This window comes from Dermacentor silvarum, chromosome 7, assembly GCF_013339745.2.
Source record: "Dermacentor silvarum isolate Dsil-2018 chromosome 7, BIME_Dsil_1.4, whole genome shotgun sequence".
In the NCBI taxonomy this organism is placed as follows: domain Eukaryota; kingdom Metazoa; phylum Arthropoda; class Arachnida; order Ixodida; family Ixodidae; genus Dermacentor; species Dermacentor silvarum.
In genome coordinates this window covers 187,637,342-187,653,741 of record NC_051160.1, presented here as the reverse complement: position 1 = coordinate 187,653,741, position 16,400 = coordinate 187,637,342, and the positions used below count along the sequence as shown (strand labels likewise).

General features: G+C 47.0%; 1 long non-coding RNA gene across 1 annotated transcript in view; it reads right to left on the bottom strand.

The window, feature by feature from the left end:
• Window positions 1-4,135: 4,135 nt before the first annotated feature.
• The window catches only part of LOC125947090 (uncharacterized), a 33,136-nt gene continuing 20,871 nt past the window's right edge, over window positions 4,136-16,400 (bottom strand). The window contains exons 2-3 of the long non-coding RNA XR_007468128.1: window positions 11,034-11,123; window positions 4,136-4,258 (exon numbers count right to left, since the gene is read on the bottom strand). This is a non-coding gene — a long non-coding RNA (uncharacterized LOC125947090). The remainder of the gene's footprint in view (window positions 4,259-11,033; window positions 11,124-16,400) is intronic.

Here is a 16,400-nt window from a genome sequence, read left to right as displayed (position 1 = left end):
TGCCAGATTACCAGAACTTTGTGATCGTCCGCCATGATGCTAGATTACCATGGCTTGCTCCGCGTCCGGACCATCCTCGGAGTGATTCACTGTTTTGCTTTGCGCTCGGACCTTGGCTTTGACCCTAATAGCCGCCTTTTCATCTAGCACCGTTACTCTTTGCAGCAAAAGCCTTACGCTTTCCCCATTTTCTCTACTTATCCTGAGTTGTTCCTCCAACATCTTTCTTTGCTGAGCCTCTCCCTCAGACGTTTCCGAGTCGCTCTCTTGCTCCTCAGAAAGGGGGTCCTCACGCTTTGCTTTACTGAGTCCTACACGGGGTATCTGTTCGACTACCTCTGGCGTCTGGTTGCTCACCTCTATTTCACCGGGCTTGGGGTTTGCCTTGGCGGCTTTGAGTCGGCGTACCTCCTCTCTAAGCTCCTTAACTTCCTTCAGTAATGCCTCCAGGTGCGACCTACTACCATGCTCTAGCGAAGTCGACCGCGTTACGTCCGTGGGTCTCTGCTGCTCTTTCTTCGTCTTCCCTTTGACACGATCCGCCCAGGTAGGCTCCTCCTGTATCCTCACGCTGGACACCGAGCGCCCCCTGGATCGAGAGCGGTTCCCGGTTGAGCCGCGCTGCGAGAGCGGCTTCGCTCGGCGCTGCGCTCCCGAACAGCTGGTGTACGCAAGCGGCTCCTGCCGCCGGCCGTGTTGACGTCGGTCCCCAGCTGCAGCTGCTCGGCGCGTCGGCGCCGCTGCCGCCGTCGTCTTCTGACGATATAGGGAACTTTAAATTTGTCCCTGCACTCCTTGGCCGCCGTGGGGTGCGGGCCACAGCACAACGTGCACTTCGGATCGCACCGGTGATCTTCCTCCTGCGATCGTTTGCCGCAGGAGCGACACCACTTGTTTCCCGGGTTGGGACACACGTCAGCCTGGTGTCCCAGTCCTCCACACTCGTAGCAGACTTCCGTGTGGCGTCGGTCGAGCGTGCAGCGAAAGATGCTCGCGCCGCATGCCACGTAGTTGGGCACTTTCATGCCCTCGAAAAGCACCACCACCGCCGTGGTGTTCTTGATCCGCCTAGCCTCCAAAGCACCCGGATTCCGATGATTTACAGTTCTCGCTCTGAGTTGAACTTCGCTGACTTCCACGTCGACTCATCTTATGACACCCTTACACGTATTTTCGGGTGGGGCCAGGTACGCCGCCACCCCAAACGTGCCTTCACCGAGCCTGATTTGCTGAACTCTGGCGTACGCGTCCGCGTTTTTCTCGTGCGGTGGGCACACCATAAAAATATTCTGAACTCCATTGGGACACATCGTGTCCTCTTCAATTTCGGCCGGAGCCAAGGCTGCCGCCATGGCCAAGGCTTGCTCAAAGCGTATTCTGCTGACCTTGTTTACATTCAGGCCGTCCCTCGATCTGATAATGATGCGAAAGGTGTCCCTCGGAAGTCGAGGGAGCCTCGAAGCAGCGGTGACACGTCGTATCGCGTCGCGCGGTGCTGCGGCGTGGCCGCCGTCCCTACGCCTGCCCCGTGTATTTCCACCGTCTTGAGCCGAAGAATATTCTTTCCTGCGCCTGCCCGGCCGGCGACCGTACGCCACCTTCGATCCCGGGTCGCATGCCTCTTCTTGAGAAATCGCTTCTTCCACATCCACCTGGGTTGCATGGGCGGGAGTGGGGTAGGCTAGAGCACTGCATCATTCACCAACTTGGGTCTGTGAGTATGTGGAAATGTTTACATACGTGCTGCTTTTCGACGAAGGTCCCTCACGTCGAGAAGGGCCACTGTAGAAGCGAGTCTGGGTAGGCACTGCTATTCGAAGAAACTCTTTGACGCCGATTTGAAACACTGGGTATGAGTCACTGAGTCTGTCCTCGTATTCAGTGAACCTCTTTATTGCTAACTTGGGTCGCTATGTATGCAGCAGAACTGATAGTTGGGCGAGTTGGTACGTATTCATATGCAGATAGCTGGTGCAGATAGCTGTGTATTTCTGTTCTGTTTCTTTCCGAAAATTAACAGTTGTGAGTAAGCGCTCGTGCGTCCCCCTTTACTGTGTCCTAGCCTATTGTGCGCGCTAAATATTTAACTATGAACGCTATGTATGGCCCAGTGTGTGTGATCAGCTCCGCAATGAACACTTTCTACGCTAACTTGGATAGCTGATAATATACCACTGCGAATGCGCCGCTCTGCAAGGACGAAACATGTCCCTCGGATATTTCAATGCTATTGTAATCCAACCCACGTCATAAAGGTTCCTCAAGGACCGCAACACGACGCATTAGCAAGCTGCACCACCATTGCCCTGCCTTTTTTTCCTTCTTTCAATGATCTGCTTTAACGCCAACGCTTTAGTGAGCCGCTCTTCCATGAACATCTCGCAAACTTGTGACTGATTATGTGCTACTGAGTGTCAGGCACTGCAGGGGAACAATTGTCAGTATTAACAGGCACCGGAACGCCATGCTTATCGTCTCGGAGGACAAGCCTGGAGCCCTCGGCTCCACTACTAGACGACGCAGAATTTCCAGGAAACAGCGTGACAGAGTATCACGGTTGCCGCATGACGCAAGTCTCAGCGTTCGCATGCACTGGCGCCCCATGCATTTCAGAAGTCAGGCTTAGGGTGGCGCTTTATTATGCCGACTGCTGCTATGGAAGCACGAAGGAGAATCCCGATCCAGTACTTGCCTCATACATAAGTAGTTTCATTGGTAACAAAATGGCTGTGCGGCGTTACTGACCTGCCAGCCCCGGAGGCACCATGCCACTCCCAAATTGGCAAGACATGACTAACGCGTCACACTCAGTCGGCGCATGGCGATCCACTGTTGCGCAGTAGGAGTGACAAACTTTTTGTGCGAGCAATGCGACTTGGCAGTGCAGGCAGTTTCCGGGAAGCAGCAACTGTAGCGTACGTGGAAGGGAGTGACGTAACTGCACTTTCGTATGTAAAAGAAGAACCCGCCTATTAACCGATTTGTGTTGTGACACTGCTGTTGGAATGTCAGGTATACTGAGGACACCTGAAGAGTAGCGGGCGTACGGGGTGTCGCGAAAGTGTGGTTAAATGCATTTCTCTTCTCTCTGATCAACTGTTTCTCGGTGTACAAAATAGCAGTGCAATCAAAGTCGCAGGCCGTTGAAACGTCTTAGGCTAATAATTATGTTTAGTTTGCAAGAGTGCCGAAACATATTATCGCCCCCAGGCTTAAGAACAGGGAAACCCTTCGCCAGCAATTTAGTCATACAAACTTCCAGAAATACTTTTTTGTTTCCTTAGGCTATTTTTTAAAAGAAAACTACCTGACGCATCTGGTAAAACTATTCCACACTGGAATATCTTACCGAATATATTGTTACGCTAACGAAGGACGGTACAGCCACTGCGGAGCCCCGTGGCGAGGACGGGGAACGGCACTCTCCACCAAAATGTGACGCGAACGAAGGAATATGCACTAGACACTATTTACAATGTATATTTACAAAAATCAAATGCAGCGGGTGCCAGTTCAGCCGACAGCTCGAGAGCAAGCAACAGTTCGCCTTCTTCGTCGAGGCGCCCGCGCGAATCGTCCACAAGAAACCCGCAATATGCATGTAGCAATGTAAAGAATATCAACTATTTCTAGTTTTGTGCATTTCGTTATGTTTCTTTGTTTATAGTTGCTATAAATATTGACGAAATTTAGTCTTTTGTCATTGCTGAGCTACTCATTGCGTACCGCACTCAAGCAGGGGTCCAAAAAGATACTGCTGCATCTGCAGATAAAATAAATACCTTATGTAATAAAGAGACCTTCGCAGCGTGACACAGCACATTCATGTAAGCTATGCGAGACAAATGTTACAACCCATATATAACTTACATAGCCGAAGAAGTGTTACATATAGACATACTTTGGAGAGGTTGAGTGCACGACTTGGTTCTATGAGCGGCTTAAGTAATAGCTACGATGTTGCAGATGCTTCCGCGACGAAGTTCTGGGATTTTCAACAAAAACATACTCCTCGTAGGCTGCAACTGCTGCGCTCTGGTGCCGTGGTCAGTAAAAGCCCAAGGCACTCGTTTTGGGTATGTTTTCATGTTACTCCTTTAATAGGTTTGGCGAAGGAATATGCATTGGCATTGAGAAGTGTAGTTATATGTTATATTTTGAGTGTGAGAATAGTCTTGGAAATGCTTCAAGCATTCTTCATCTGGTCCTGTTAGCAATGAGGTGTTTCTTAATCTCATTTCAAACCAAACATCAGGATCTGAAATCAGAAAACAAGAGCGCACGAAAGAATGAAATTATTGCGGAAATATTCTCACACAAATCTGATAATTATCTCCGCCGAGTATTCCTTCGTATGAGAGGACAGTAACGACGTATTGTACTTAACCGGCTTCAGATAGCTTTCCTGTGTACTAAATTCATTCGTTCAAATTATGGCGTGAGTTCAGGTCACTGATGCAATACCCAAAATAAAAATATTTCAGCAATGATAAACATGATCATGACTTTAGATGTAACAAACGCAAGCCTCTTATTTATTCAAAAGCATAATGTTGCCACCAGGCCGCTGGCGATAATGTGTGCAGCTCCTCTACAGAAAAGTTATTTTTAGATTAAAATATTTCAAAAATATATAGGGTATCCCGCTCCAGATCTAAATGAACCCATGATTCATAGGGTAATACAAAATAAGCAACTGCGACCATGTGTAATTATCTCTGCAGTTACGACATTTCACACTTGTCAAGAAGTTCAGAACGCTGTACTAAACTCGTGCAACAGCAGATGTGAAGTCACAAAAATTATTGAAGTATAAGTGATAAACCAAGCAGTGACCGTGCAGATAGATTTTCTATGTTTTACGCTACCATTAGGCACTGCTTTATATAGACCTGGAGAAAGACGGGACAGCTCGCCTCTTATTCTTATTGAAACTTCTCCTCCTCCTGCTTGTCAAATTCTTCGATCTAGCCCCACCTTCTGTGAGAGTCCTTAGGCCATCAGGCAAGCAAATGCTAAGAAAACATGACGTCGCCAAAATCAGCCCTCGATTGAGCGTCTCGTTTTTAAGTAGGAAGGATTCCTGGCAGACGACTAGCATAATTTATTGTGCAGCTTCGTACTCTTTACAGGTCAGTACAAACAACCTAACTAATGAAAAGCTCATAATTTTATTATCGTTTTGCAGCATCATATGTGTTCTATTAATTAACATGAGCTCTAAAATAGTAAAGCTATAAAATAGTAAGGGTGTTCGAGTAATGAACGTTTCAAATCAAATACAAATATTACACAAAAAGTAGCCGCGAATAATAAATTGAATGCGATAAATTTCACTTTTAAAAACAGTGAAATGCATTGTTTTGGTAGCGTCCTCCAATTAAAAAGTAGCCATATTGACAATATCTCTATGGCTTATTTACAGGCATAATTAAAGGCATTTGAACCTCTTGTCAACTGAGAAGCTTGTAAATGATATCGAAAATCAACCCGCCGTGGTTGCTCAGTGGTTATGATGTTGGGCTGCTCAGCACGAGGCCGCGGCATCGAATCCCGGCCACGGCGGCCACATTTCGATAAGGGCCATATTGCAGAAAACACCCGTGCACTCAGATTGAAGTGCACGTTAAAGAACCCCAGGTGATCCAAATTAATCGGCACTTCGCCACTACGGCGTGCCCTATATTCAGATGGTGAAAGTGGCCCGTAAAACCCCATAGTTTAAATAATTTTAAAACGTCAAAATATTAGAAAAAAATTGAAAAACAAATCAGCGCGTCACCAGTCGATGCAGACGAATTGTTGAGGTAAATAAAGGAAGTATGACACTACAGTATCAACATTGTTTTAAAGATTTAGAAACACGTTGCAAACCAAAAATGATAAATGGCGTTTACTATTAAATACTAAGTATGGCAGAAAACTTTCATACAGGCTCCATAAGTGAGGAATTCGTCAGGAACGAATGAAAAATATCTACAAGTTATTGTGCCCAGTGCATTTACTGATGAACTGGCGCAACATAGCAGTAAGTGCAGCTCCCCTGCAGCAGAAGCTTTTCGCAACCACGCTCACTTCCATCATTACCTGCCGTTTCAGACTGCAGTAAGTGTTCCCTCATTTATTCGAAATAAGGGAATATTCAGCAATCTTTAACAATGAAATCGCGAAGTGAACATGAATGGAATAGCAAAGACTACTCGATTTGTATGAAATTTTGAATACGCTCATACCTCTACTAGTTATTTACATGCAATCATACGCTAGATAGTTTTCTTAAGTGTGAACAACTCAAAATAGAGCACGAAGGCAATCACATAGAAGGGCAGCACGCTTCGCTGACAAATTATAGATTTATTGTTACGGCAGACAAATATCTTTATGCGCTAAAAAATTGCCTCAAAGCATAATAAAAAAGACATATTGGGCAGTCTCGTTCAGTGTTGTGATTTGGAAGTGCGTGTGGCCACATCTTAAGGAAAAGTGCCCCATTTGCTCAGCAGTTACAAAAAAATTGTGCACTTTCGCATGTTTCTGACAATGTGGTCTTAAGTAGTTTCGAATAATTTCCTTGATAATTGTGCTCTGATTTTTTCCCCTACCACCTTGCACTTGTCTTACTCACGACTCGCCTACACTCATTACAATAACACTTATATGTTTGTGCATTGCTTTTGTTATGTTGTCATTATTTTGGCGAAGCCATTGTGACATCAGCCTGTTTGTCCGCCATGCACTGTTCCACACGTCGTTGAACAGAGAACTAACAGCAGCGTCACCAGATTGACTCATGAGTATTCGTCGCATGCACGTAGATCAGTCGCAGCAACTAGGGTGAATAAAAGCAAAAACTAATGCATTCGAGGGAATGAGACAATGAGTAAGAAATTAACAATAAATCATCAACTACACTTTAGTTTCGCAGCCGTTGCCGTAACGTGAATTGTATATATTACTGTGTACATGTATCAGTTTCCGTCGCCCCGCTAATCGTGTTGTCGAGACTATATACCGAAGAGTTCACAGAAACACGAAAAACCATGCAGTGAGAACATAAATCTTGGCTTGTTCATTTTATCCCTAAAGTATATTTCTCTATTTCATTACCTTTTCCAAATGTATACGTAGGCAAAAGAGACCAATGCTTATAGGCGCAGCTGTTTATTTGTTTAGGAAGGAGTGAGGTCGATTGTGACAAGCGCGAAGCGGTAGGAAAAAACGGCTGTCAAATACCCCTAGAATAGAATCCTGTCATTTAATCACCCGGGGTTCACATTTCTTTGAGAAATGCCTCACTCCAGTGAGGCATCTAAAGATACACACTAACAGTAGGAAGAAACACGCTGAACCGAACAACCTTCTTGATTAGCATCAGCTATTAGCCAATAGCAGCCGTGTTTTTTGGATACTTTATTACGTAATGTAGCATCCAGAAAAGAGTGAGGAGCAGGCTTGTGTTAAAAATATAGCGTTGGAGAGCAAGGTCACCTCGCGCTCCTCGTGCGAGCTCAATGCGCCGCGCATGACTGTAAAACTTTGCGGGGACGTTCACAGCAGCGTATGCTATCCGTGCACTGTTTTTGCACTAAGCCCGAGGGGTGGCTCACGACTACTTTAACTTAATTATGGTGTCTTCTTTCATCAAGTTAATGCACTATAGTGAGGGTGCCCTTCACCATAGCTATAGCGCTATAGTGACGGGGTAAAAGCAGTCGATGGGAACCTCTGTAATATCGGAGCTTTTTGTCTGGTATCTTGGCGCCGTGGAAAGGCGTAGGGCTCTTGGCTGTGGAGTCCTTGGTGGAGTCCGGTGGTGGCATTTTTTAAATTTTTGTTTCGTTGTTGCATTATTGTTTTCTTTGTTTTACTTCTGCCATGCTTGTTTTTGTTTTTTTCATATGCTTCACCACCACGCCAGACACGGATGGCCCTTCCAAGGGGAGCGAAGCGACCCGTTGCGTAGCACAGAGAGATATAGCGAGGGGCTTAGGTAGATGCTGACCGAAGAACAATGACGCTTCGCTACGTTGTTACGGTGCCACCCTTGCGAGAAGTGTAAACCAATGCCCAGCGAATCTGTGCCCATAGCATGCCGTGAAATAAAAAGGCGCCCCCTCACTTTAGCAACCCTAGGATGGGGGTGCCTGTCATAATAGTGTATAGATTATTATGATGGGCCTCCTCACCGTTGTCAGTGCCTTCATGAAAAAGCAAGGAAACAAATGTTTAGGGGATATTATAGGGACATTTTAAAAACATGTGCAGTCTCATAAATTGTTTATTATTGAAAACAAGGGCAAACTTGCGCGAACTATTTTTTTTTCAAATGTAATGAAACTCACACAATGTGTTTTCGTGATCTTAAATATATTAGGCCGAACTGAATCCTTCATTTGAAAACGTTTCATTTCACGTGTCACTTTATTCATACGTGCGAATGAAGTCCATCATTAGGGAATACGGCCTCAGAGACGCGCGGTGATAGCAAAACTGTGCCATGCCATAGCCACCGCAAATAAACTCCGTGGTCAACACGTCAAAAAGGAAAGCGATCGGTAAAATTGTAGTAGTATAAAGTTCAATTCAATTATATTTTCCCTGAAATTGCAAAGGCACCATTTTACCGTATTCTAAGCTCTATTAAACTATTCCTTTTTGCGCATACCATTCAAGACAGTTATTGCCACTGACGCTTCCAAATACGCAGAGAAGTGTGGAACTTAATATTTTCTGCTTTTCTTGAATGGTCGTTTCCTCTTCACCTCCGAGTCATCGTGCCGTTCTTTCTAGCAGATATTTTTTTGCTGGAATTTTAGCCCTCCATAAACTAAATTCATCAACACGTTGCACAGTGATTTTGACGTAATGTCGTTCTCTGCACTCCTCCCTCACTGCTTCTCAGAAGCAGCGAAAGCGTCCCTGAATGGTCCGGTGATTCAAATCCGACCAACTTTAACTTTCATCATATAGGCTAGATTTCGGAAACAAATGGCACTCCGTGAATTTCACGCCCCTTATTTACCAAACTCGTCAGATGGGCTGTACTTGTCCCACTATTGCAATAGCAAACCATGTCAAAAGCGGGCGCTGCCGAATTACATTTCTATATTTACACAGAGCTGGTTTGGTTCCCTCACAGAACTATCCCTCTTGCGTGGAGCATGAAACAGTAGATCATTTTCTTATTGGTTGTCCAAGATATTCTGAGTTGTGAAAAGTTACTTTAGAAACACCGTTCCGCCTTCTTAGATAATACTTAAATATTGAAAATTTGCCAACTTTGGAGGCCTCGACCATCGTGCACAGTGACAGGAAAGTTCACGATGCCATTCAGGATTTTACTGCAGGGTCACAAAGATTTCGACTGTAAAATCAGAACTTAAAGTACCGTTATTTTCTACAAAATTGCTTAGATTAGCAGCATTTTTGTTTTAATTTACTCCTTCATTCAATTAAAACTATAAGATATAATCTATAATTATTTCTCATAATTATTCAAAAATTTGGGTCGTATTATTTTTGTTTCTCATAGTTATATCGAACTACCTGGTTATTTTCCCATTCCCCAGAGTGGGTATGAGTCAGTAACATCTACGCCTAGGCTCTACATCTATTGTAAGATAGCTAGACGTGATTCAATGAGTTATGGCGCTCCTCGCAAAACTATATGTACGCATGGAAGTAATCCCGGTTTCATAGCGTCTACCGGTTAACAATGTCATCGCATGCCTACGTGAGAGCTAGGCTTTGAGTGATAAGAAACTAGATAGACCCCAGTTTTCTCGACGCCCGTAACTCGGAACGATACATGCGAGAATTAGGAATAAAAGCAAGCCATCGCAGACTTGAGTACTTCTCAGTAAACTAGGTAAAGCCGCAATAATCCCCTACTAGAATGGTGGCAGCCATCACAGTGCAAAACGAAACCTCAGTTTTCGCGGAAGCCAGAGCGCGGACGTACAATAACTTTTTTTCTTTTTCTTTCTGAATTTTTACGTTCGAAAACCAGTTCTGGTTATGAAGCACGCCATAGTGGAGGGCTCCGGGTTAATTTTGACGACATCGGGTTCTATAACGGGCACTACAATGCAATCAGACGGTCGTTTTGGCATTAAGCCTCCATCGAAATGTAGCGGCCGCGGCCGGGATTCGATCCCGCGACCCCGTGTTCAGCAGCTCAACGCCTTAGCCATTGAGCCACCGCGGCGGGTACAATAACTTTTTTTAGAAATCACTAAATATTGTAGCACTTCCGGAGCGACGCATGGCCGGCACGGCGCCGTTTCGTTCTGAAAAGGCGCGTTTATCAAACGTTTGGGTGGCGCGATACATGTATGGCCGTAGCAACTTCGGACTTCTTTCCGCAGTCGTATGACCGTGCGACCACGCTGCATTCTATTTGTGCCTTTAACGAAGCTAGCTACTTTTACGAATCTTACAGCGTAATTAATTTATATGTAGCTAAAATAAAGCAAGTATCAGTCAAATCAAGGCGTAGTCTTTTTATGTCGCTTTACTTGGCGTTTTTCTATGTATTCTTCCCGTCCAAAAGTATTTGTAGCCTGGAAATGTCGGCAAAACATTCACATGATGCATAAAACAAACCATTGTAGACTGAATACCTAAATTCTTGATTGACCTTGTAAAGATTCCAAGAGATTACTCTATTTTCATTTGCTGGACGCAAGACGGAGAACTCAGTAAACGAACGTTTAAATTTATCCTTTGCCTTGTTGTCATACTGATAGCATTGGCTATTATTATCCATAATGATATTGGAACATCATTTAAAATTTTAATTATCCTCCCTTTTTTGTGAACTTTTAAATTCTTTCAAATATTATTTTGCACTCAAGACACGGGGACATGTGCTGTCCCCCTAGTATAAACTGACAAAGTATGCTTACCATCCCGCCCTGGTCCAATAAAAGTCAGTATTTTAGGAGAAATATGATTAATGTTGATGGCTAGAGACAAAAATGGCTGTGAGGGGCGCTATACAGCAGTGCCCGAGATAGCGTATGCATACATACCAGTGTAATCACGGTCGAAATTTATGTAAAACACTCCACATTCGTTGTCTTTACTTTGGTATACTAATGTCTCGTAAGGGGTCAAAACGCCTAAAAGCAGAAAGAAAAAGGGCGATGATTAAATATTTGGGATTGCGCGAGAGCAGGGTTATTTATTGCCGTCAGTGCCTACAGTTGATAATACCCTGATATTGCTGATATGTCTACGAACATCCCGGCTCGTAAATAAGTTTAAGACAGTCGCGATGGCACCACAGATTTCTTAATCAACATGCTGCTTTATTGAATCTCTTCCTCGACGTAAAGCTCTTCCTTGACGTGGTTAGCAGTTGCCTTCACAAAGGCATACTCTACATTAATTGGAGGGACCGGCAGTGCGGCATGCGAGGACTGCGGCACTGAAGAAACTATTGACCACCTCCTGTGCCACTGTCGACGATATGCCTCAGAAAGAGAAAACTTGCTAAATGCGCTACAAAAACTGGACAATCGGCCGCTTTCCGTGCAGGTGCTGCTAGAACACCGCCCCCATTGCTCGTCGGCGCACAAAGTGTTGAAGACACTTTTGTGCTTCTTGGGGACGACGGCCCTTGTGCGAACCTCTTTCACGGATAGTGCAATAGCACACGCGTTAGCGAATTCACCGCTAATTTCCTTCCCTCCTGTCTCTCCCTGCCGTCCTGGTGTTTCCCTTTCACATTCCCCCGGTGTAACGTAACGTAGCCAACCGGACGTTATTCAAGTTAACCTCCCTGCCTTCTTTCTATTTCTTCCTCCTTCCTTAGTTTGAGTTAAAAATAGTTGTACGAAGTTATAATATTGTCACGTGTGGAAAGAAACAGACAAAAGAGGTTATTGACACGCCATTTTCACTGGAATCAGACCGCCAGGCTAGCTCAGACTAGCTCGTGCCAAGAGCCCAGAGACTTTATCGTCGTTTTCGCGGCGGCGCGTCTCTTTAGCATCTGCCGAAGCTGTCGTAATATTACCCTCCCCCCCCCCCCCCCCCCGGAGGCGAAAGCGCCATCACCCGTGCTGGTAAATATTCAAGGCGCGTGGAGAGTAGAATAGTTAATTGTTGGGCTAGTTGGTTCTGCATAACTGAACAAGTAACTCAGCGCAATATAAAAGACAGAAACAAGAAAGGGACAAAGAAGCACAAGCGCTACTCACAACTGTTTAATGCAAAGGAAGGATTGTACACACATATATATCCTCTTGTCACGCATGCGCAGGCCAGACGATAAGAACGGCACGTGTAGATTAAAGACGGTTGCGCAAGAAGTCAAATTCGGCGTCAAGTAAAGAGACGGCTCACTTACACACCGATCTCTGTTCTGCTTGATAAAGAAGGCCTCCAGTGCAAGACGAGAAGAGGCATTGCCGCTCCTGCCCATAATGGTAGTCTCATGAAATCGACCGTCACAACCGCATGCGGTAACATGGGCCACGAAAAGCGCGCCCTTATCCTCCTTTTTGTTTATCTTTTGCGCATGTTCGCTTAAGCGGTCGTTCACGCAACGTTCAGTTTAGGCCGATATACAACTGCCCACAAGGATGCAAGGGGATGGCATAGACAGCCCCTCTGGAGCACTTCACAAAGGGCTTCTCGTGCCTAGTACGGCAGCCTCGCCTACTCTCACAGCAAACTCGAGAGCACAGCTTAGAAAGCTTGTTGGGCGCAGAAAAAACAAGAGGTATACCGTGTCGGTTAGCAACCTTTTTAAGGTTGTGTGACACTTTGTGCACATAAGGTATAACCTCCGGCCTCAACTTTGGTTGTAGGACCTCTGCCCTTGCCCTACGTGCTCCAGGCTTTACTATTTGTAACAAAGACTCGGCTATGGCGTTGACGACTGCGAAAGGGAAACCAGCAGCCAAAAGGCGGCCTACTTGGTTTGCGAAACTAGACCGCATTTGGTGCTCGCACGATTTTCGCAAGGCTGATTCCAAGCACAGACTGCCTACTGCTCGCTTCACCACCTTAGAATGAGCAGAATCAAAAGGCAGTAATTGCTTCAAAGCACGCGGTTGATACGCCCAGCAGACGTGGCCAACACCAAAGGCCAGCTTTAAATCCAAAAACTGCAGGCCTGTGGCGTCAGGCAATTCATGCGTAAAAACGAGCCCTTGGCCTTCGTTGTTAAAAGCTTCTAAAATTAAAGCAGGGGATGTAAGGTCACCCTTTTTGTTTAAAAGCACTAAAAAATCATCAACATACCTAAAAACCTTTAAAACTGGCCCCCCATTAAAAACATTCTCCAAATATCGGTCAACAAAAGACAAAAAAAAATGTCGCATAAGATAGGAGCGACACATGAGCCGATACAGACACCCCGGCGTTGCAGGCTGCTCGTTGAAAATAATAAAAGTCACACTTAAATAAAACTCATTATTATTTTATTATATTATTATATTTACTTTTATTATTTTTATGATTCAATGATTTTCATCAAAGATTGATTGCTCAATGATTTTTTTATTGAGCATTAAATTAGGCGGCGGTCTGACGCAGAAGCGCGATATGGTCGTTGGTGAATAGGCGTAGCATCGCCATTACGAAAGCGATGCTTGACCGTGAGGTACCACCTTAGCTATTTTAAAAAGAAAAGGCAATGGAAAGACGAAGGCGTTCTGCAGCAATGTCCATGAAATATTTCAGGAAAGCACCCCTTTATTCTTAGACAGAAATGCAAGGCGGCATACTACATGCGGATTACGACTGGTCTTTGAGTAGGTAGGTGATTATTATGAAACTGTCAGTCCATTTCAGTCCAAAGTCGGATTTTATCCAACTCGCACGGGTGCTGGCCATGGCGGCGGCCCTGGCGCCGGAACAAGTGTGGGATGACATGGTGTGCGCCAATGGCATCCAGAACATTCTAGTTCTTTCCACGTCGCATGAGGCGAATGCGCGCGCCTACACCAGGATCGAGAGGATCCACACGAAGGAGGGCCCCTTTGACGTGGCAGCATACATTGCGGCATCGGATGGCACCTGCAAGGGAGTGGTGCGGGGGGTGGACCCCGGGATAAGCGACACCGATCTAAAGGCGCTCATCGTCAACCACCGAAAGCCCGAGGCATTGGAAGTACGCAGAATCAAGAAGGCCCCCACGATCGTTGTGCTGTTTGAAGGACAAAGGGTGCCGAATCACGTGGTCTGCGGGACGGTCATGTTGCCTTGCGCCCTGTATCGCAGGCAAGTAGACGTTTGCTGCACGTGTGGAGAGCTCGGCCATAGAGCAGACGTCTGCATGGTTTCCCCACCAGAAGATCATCAGTGTGACTCAAAGTGCGCCATCTGCGCAGGCGCGCACCCGACGGGCGACCGCCGGTGCAGCCAGCGCTTCCAGGTACCGTACATTGTGCCTCGGAGGCGGCGGCGCCGGCGACGCGCCCGGGAGGCGCAAGTAGCTGCAGCATCACGTGATGCCAGCGTGGAAAGCGTGGCCCATTCCCGGGGCCGGTCGGCAATGAGAGGGTGCTCCCGATCCAGGGAGCGCTCCTGCAGCAGAGTGCGCTCCCGATCCAGGGGGCGCCCCGTCAGCAGAGAGCGCTCCCGTTACAGTGGGCGCTCGCGCTCCAGTGTTCGCATCCAGGAGGGGCCTACCTGGGTGGAAAAGGTCACGGCGACGACGACTGGAAAGAAGGTAATGCACGGTACACTGCCAGAACAGGCGGAGGATCCGCATCTTCCGGCTTTAAAGCAGGAAAACGCGCAGCTCAAGGCCGAAATGCGTAAGTTGAGGGCAGACCTCGAAATGATTCGGAAAGCACAGAGCGGTCATGGCAGCACGTCGCCCGCACCCACACTAAAACCAGTGCTAGGTCAGGCAAAGCGTAAAGCGCCCCCTCCCGAGTCGACCAAGGCTGCGGCGGAGCTGATGGAAGAAGCGCCCGCGTCCGCTTCCACCCCCACCGTGACCATCGCGAAAGAATGGCTTGCGGAACTCCTCGATCGATTAGCGGAGGCGATTAGGACACAGTCCGGAGCTATCGAGCAACAATCCGAGACCACCAAGAAACAGTCTGATGCCATTGCTACCTTTAACCGCAGAATGGGGATAATGGAGACTAAAGTAGCTTACGATGGTTAAGAAAGCAATTTCCTTCCAGGAGCACGAGATCACAATAGGTAGAGCTGATGCCAGCACTTGATTGGAGGCGCAGCTGGTTGAGATAATCCCTAGTGGCAGGATCAAACAGAGCATATTCGTCCTCAATGTGTACAGCCCTCCCACAGATCAGAGGCAAAGTTTTCGTGGACTCCTAGGCAGGGCAGTCGCCATAGCGGGTGACAGCCCTCTGATAGTGACAGGGGACTTCAATGGCCCCCACATGGCCTGAGGGTATGATAGACAAACGGCGAAGGGAGTGAACTTAGTCAGCACCGCAGAAGACTGCGCCTTGACCCTAGTGGCGGACCTCCGCTTTCCGACGAGGATAGGTACCTTGGTGTCGAGGGACACAATGCCAGATTTGGCCTTTGTCAGAAACATTGACGCAGCCTGGACTAACTTGCAGGAAAATCAATCAGGATCAAAGCTGCCCCACTTAGGATATCAAAGTACGTTGACTGGGATCTCTTCCGAAAGATACGGGACGAGCATGAGTGGGAGTACAGTGCACTGGAAGATCTACTCGCGCAGGTCAAGAGAGACGTTGAAAGGGCCACCAAGAAAATATCCACGGACCTCGAGACCCCCAGGATGGACGCACGCCTGGCGCATCTCCTGGAGGTCAAGAGGTATATGCTGGAGAGGTGGAAAACGCAAAGGCTAAACAGCAGGCTGAGAAAGAAGATCGCAGAGCTTAATCGCAGCATAGAGGCACACTGTCTGGAGCTCAACAGACAACAATGGAACGAAGCCTGCTCGGCAGCAGACGGGCGAATGTGTACGGGGGGGGGGGGGGGGGGAATGGAACCTTCTTGAGCACCCGCTCGATGATAAACAGACCAAGGGTAACCAGAGGCTCGCCGTAGATAGGCTAGTGCATAAGCAAAAAGAGGGGTGTCATTCTGATGCGTGCCTTCTCCGAGATCTTGCACGGAAGCATCTTCCGATAGGGAAGGAGGAATTACGGGAAAGCCCTCAATACGTGGGGAAGGACGCACCAAAGCTTGATGATCCCTTTTCGGAGGCACATATCAGTGAGGTCCTCCACAATCTAATGGCAAGTCGGCCCCTGGGCCGGGTGGCATAACCAACCGGGTCTTGAGGAACGTAGGCGACCGGTCCATTAGCACCATTGCGAAGGCAATCAACAAGGTATGGGAGGAAGGTAATGTTCCGGACTCGTGGAAGCAGGCGATGGTGGTACTGGTTCCTAAGCCTGGAAAGCCCCCAAGCCTGGACAACCTCC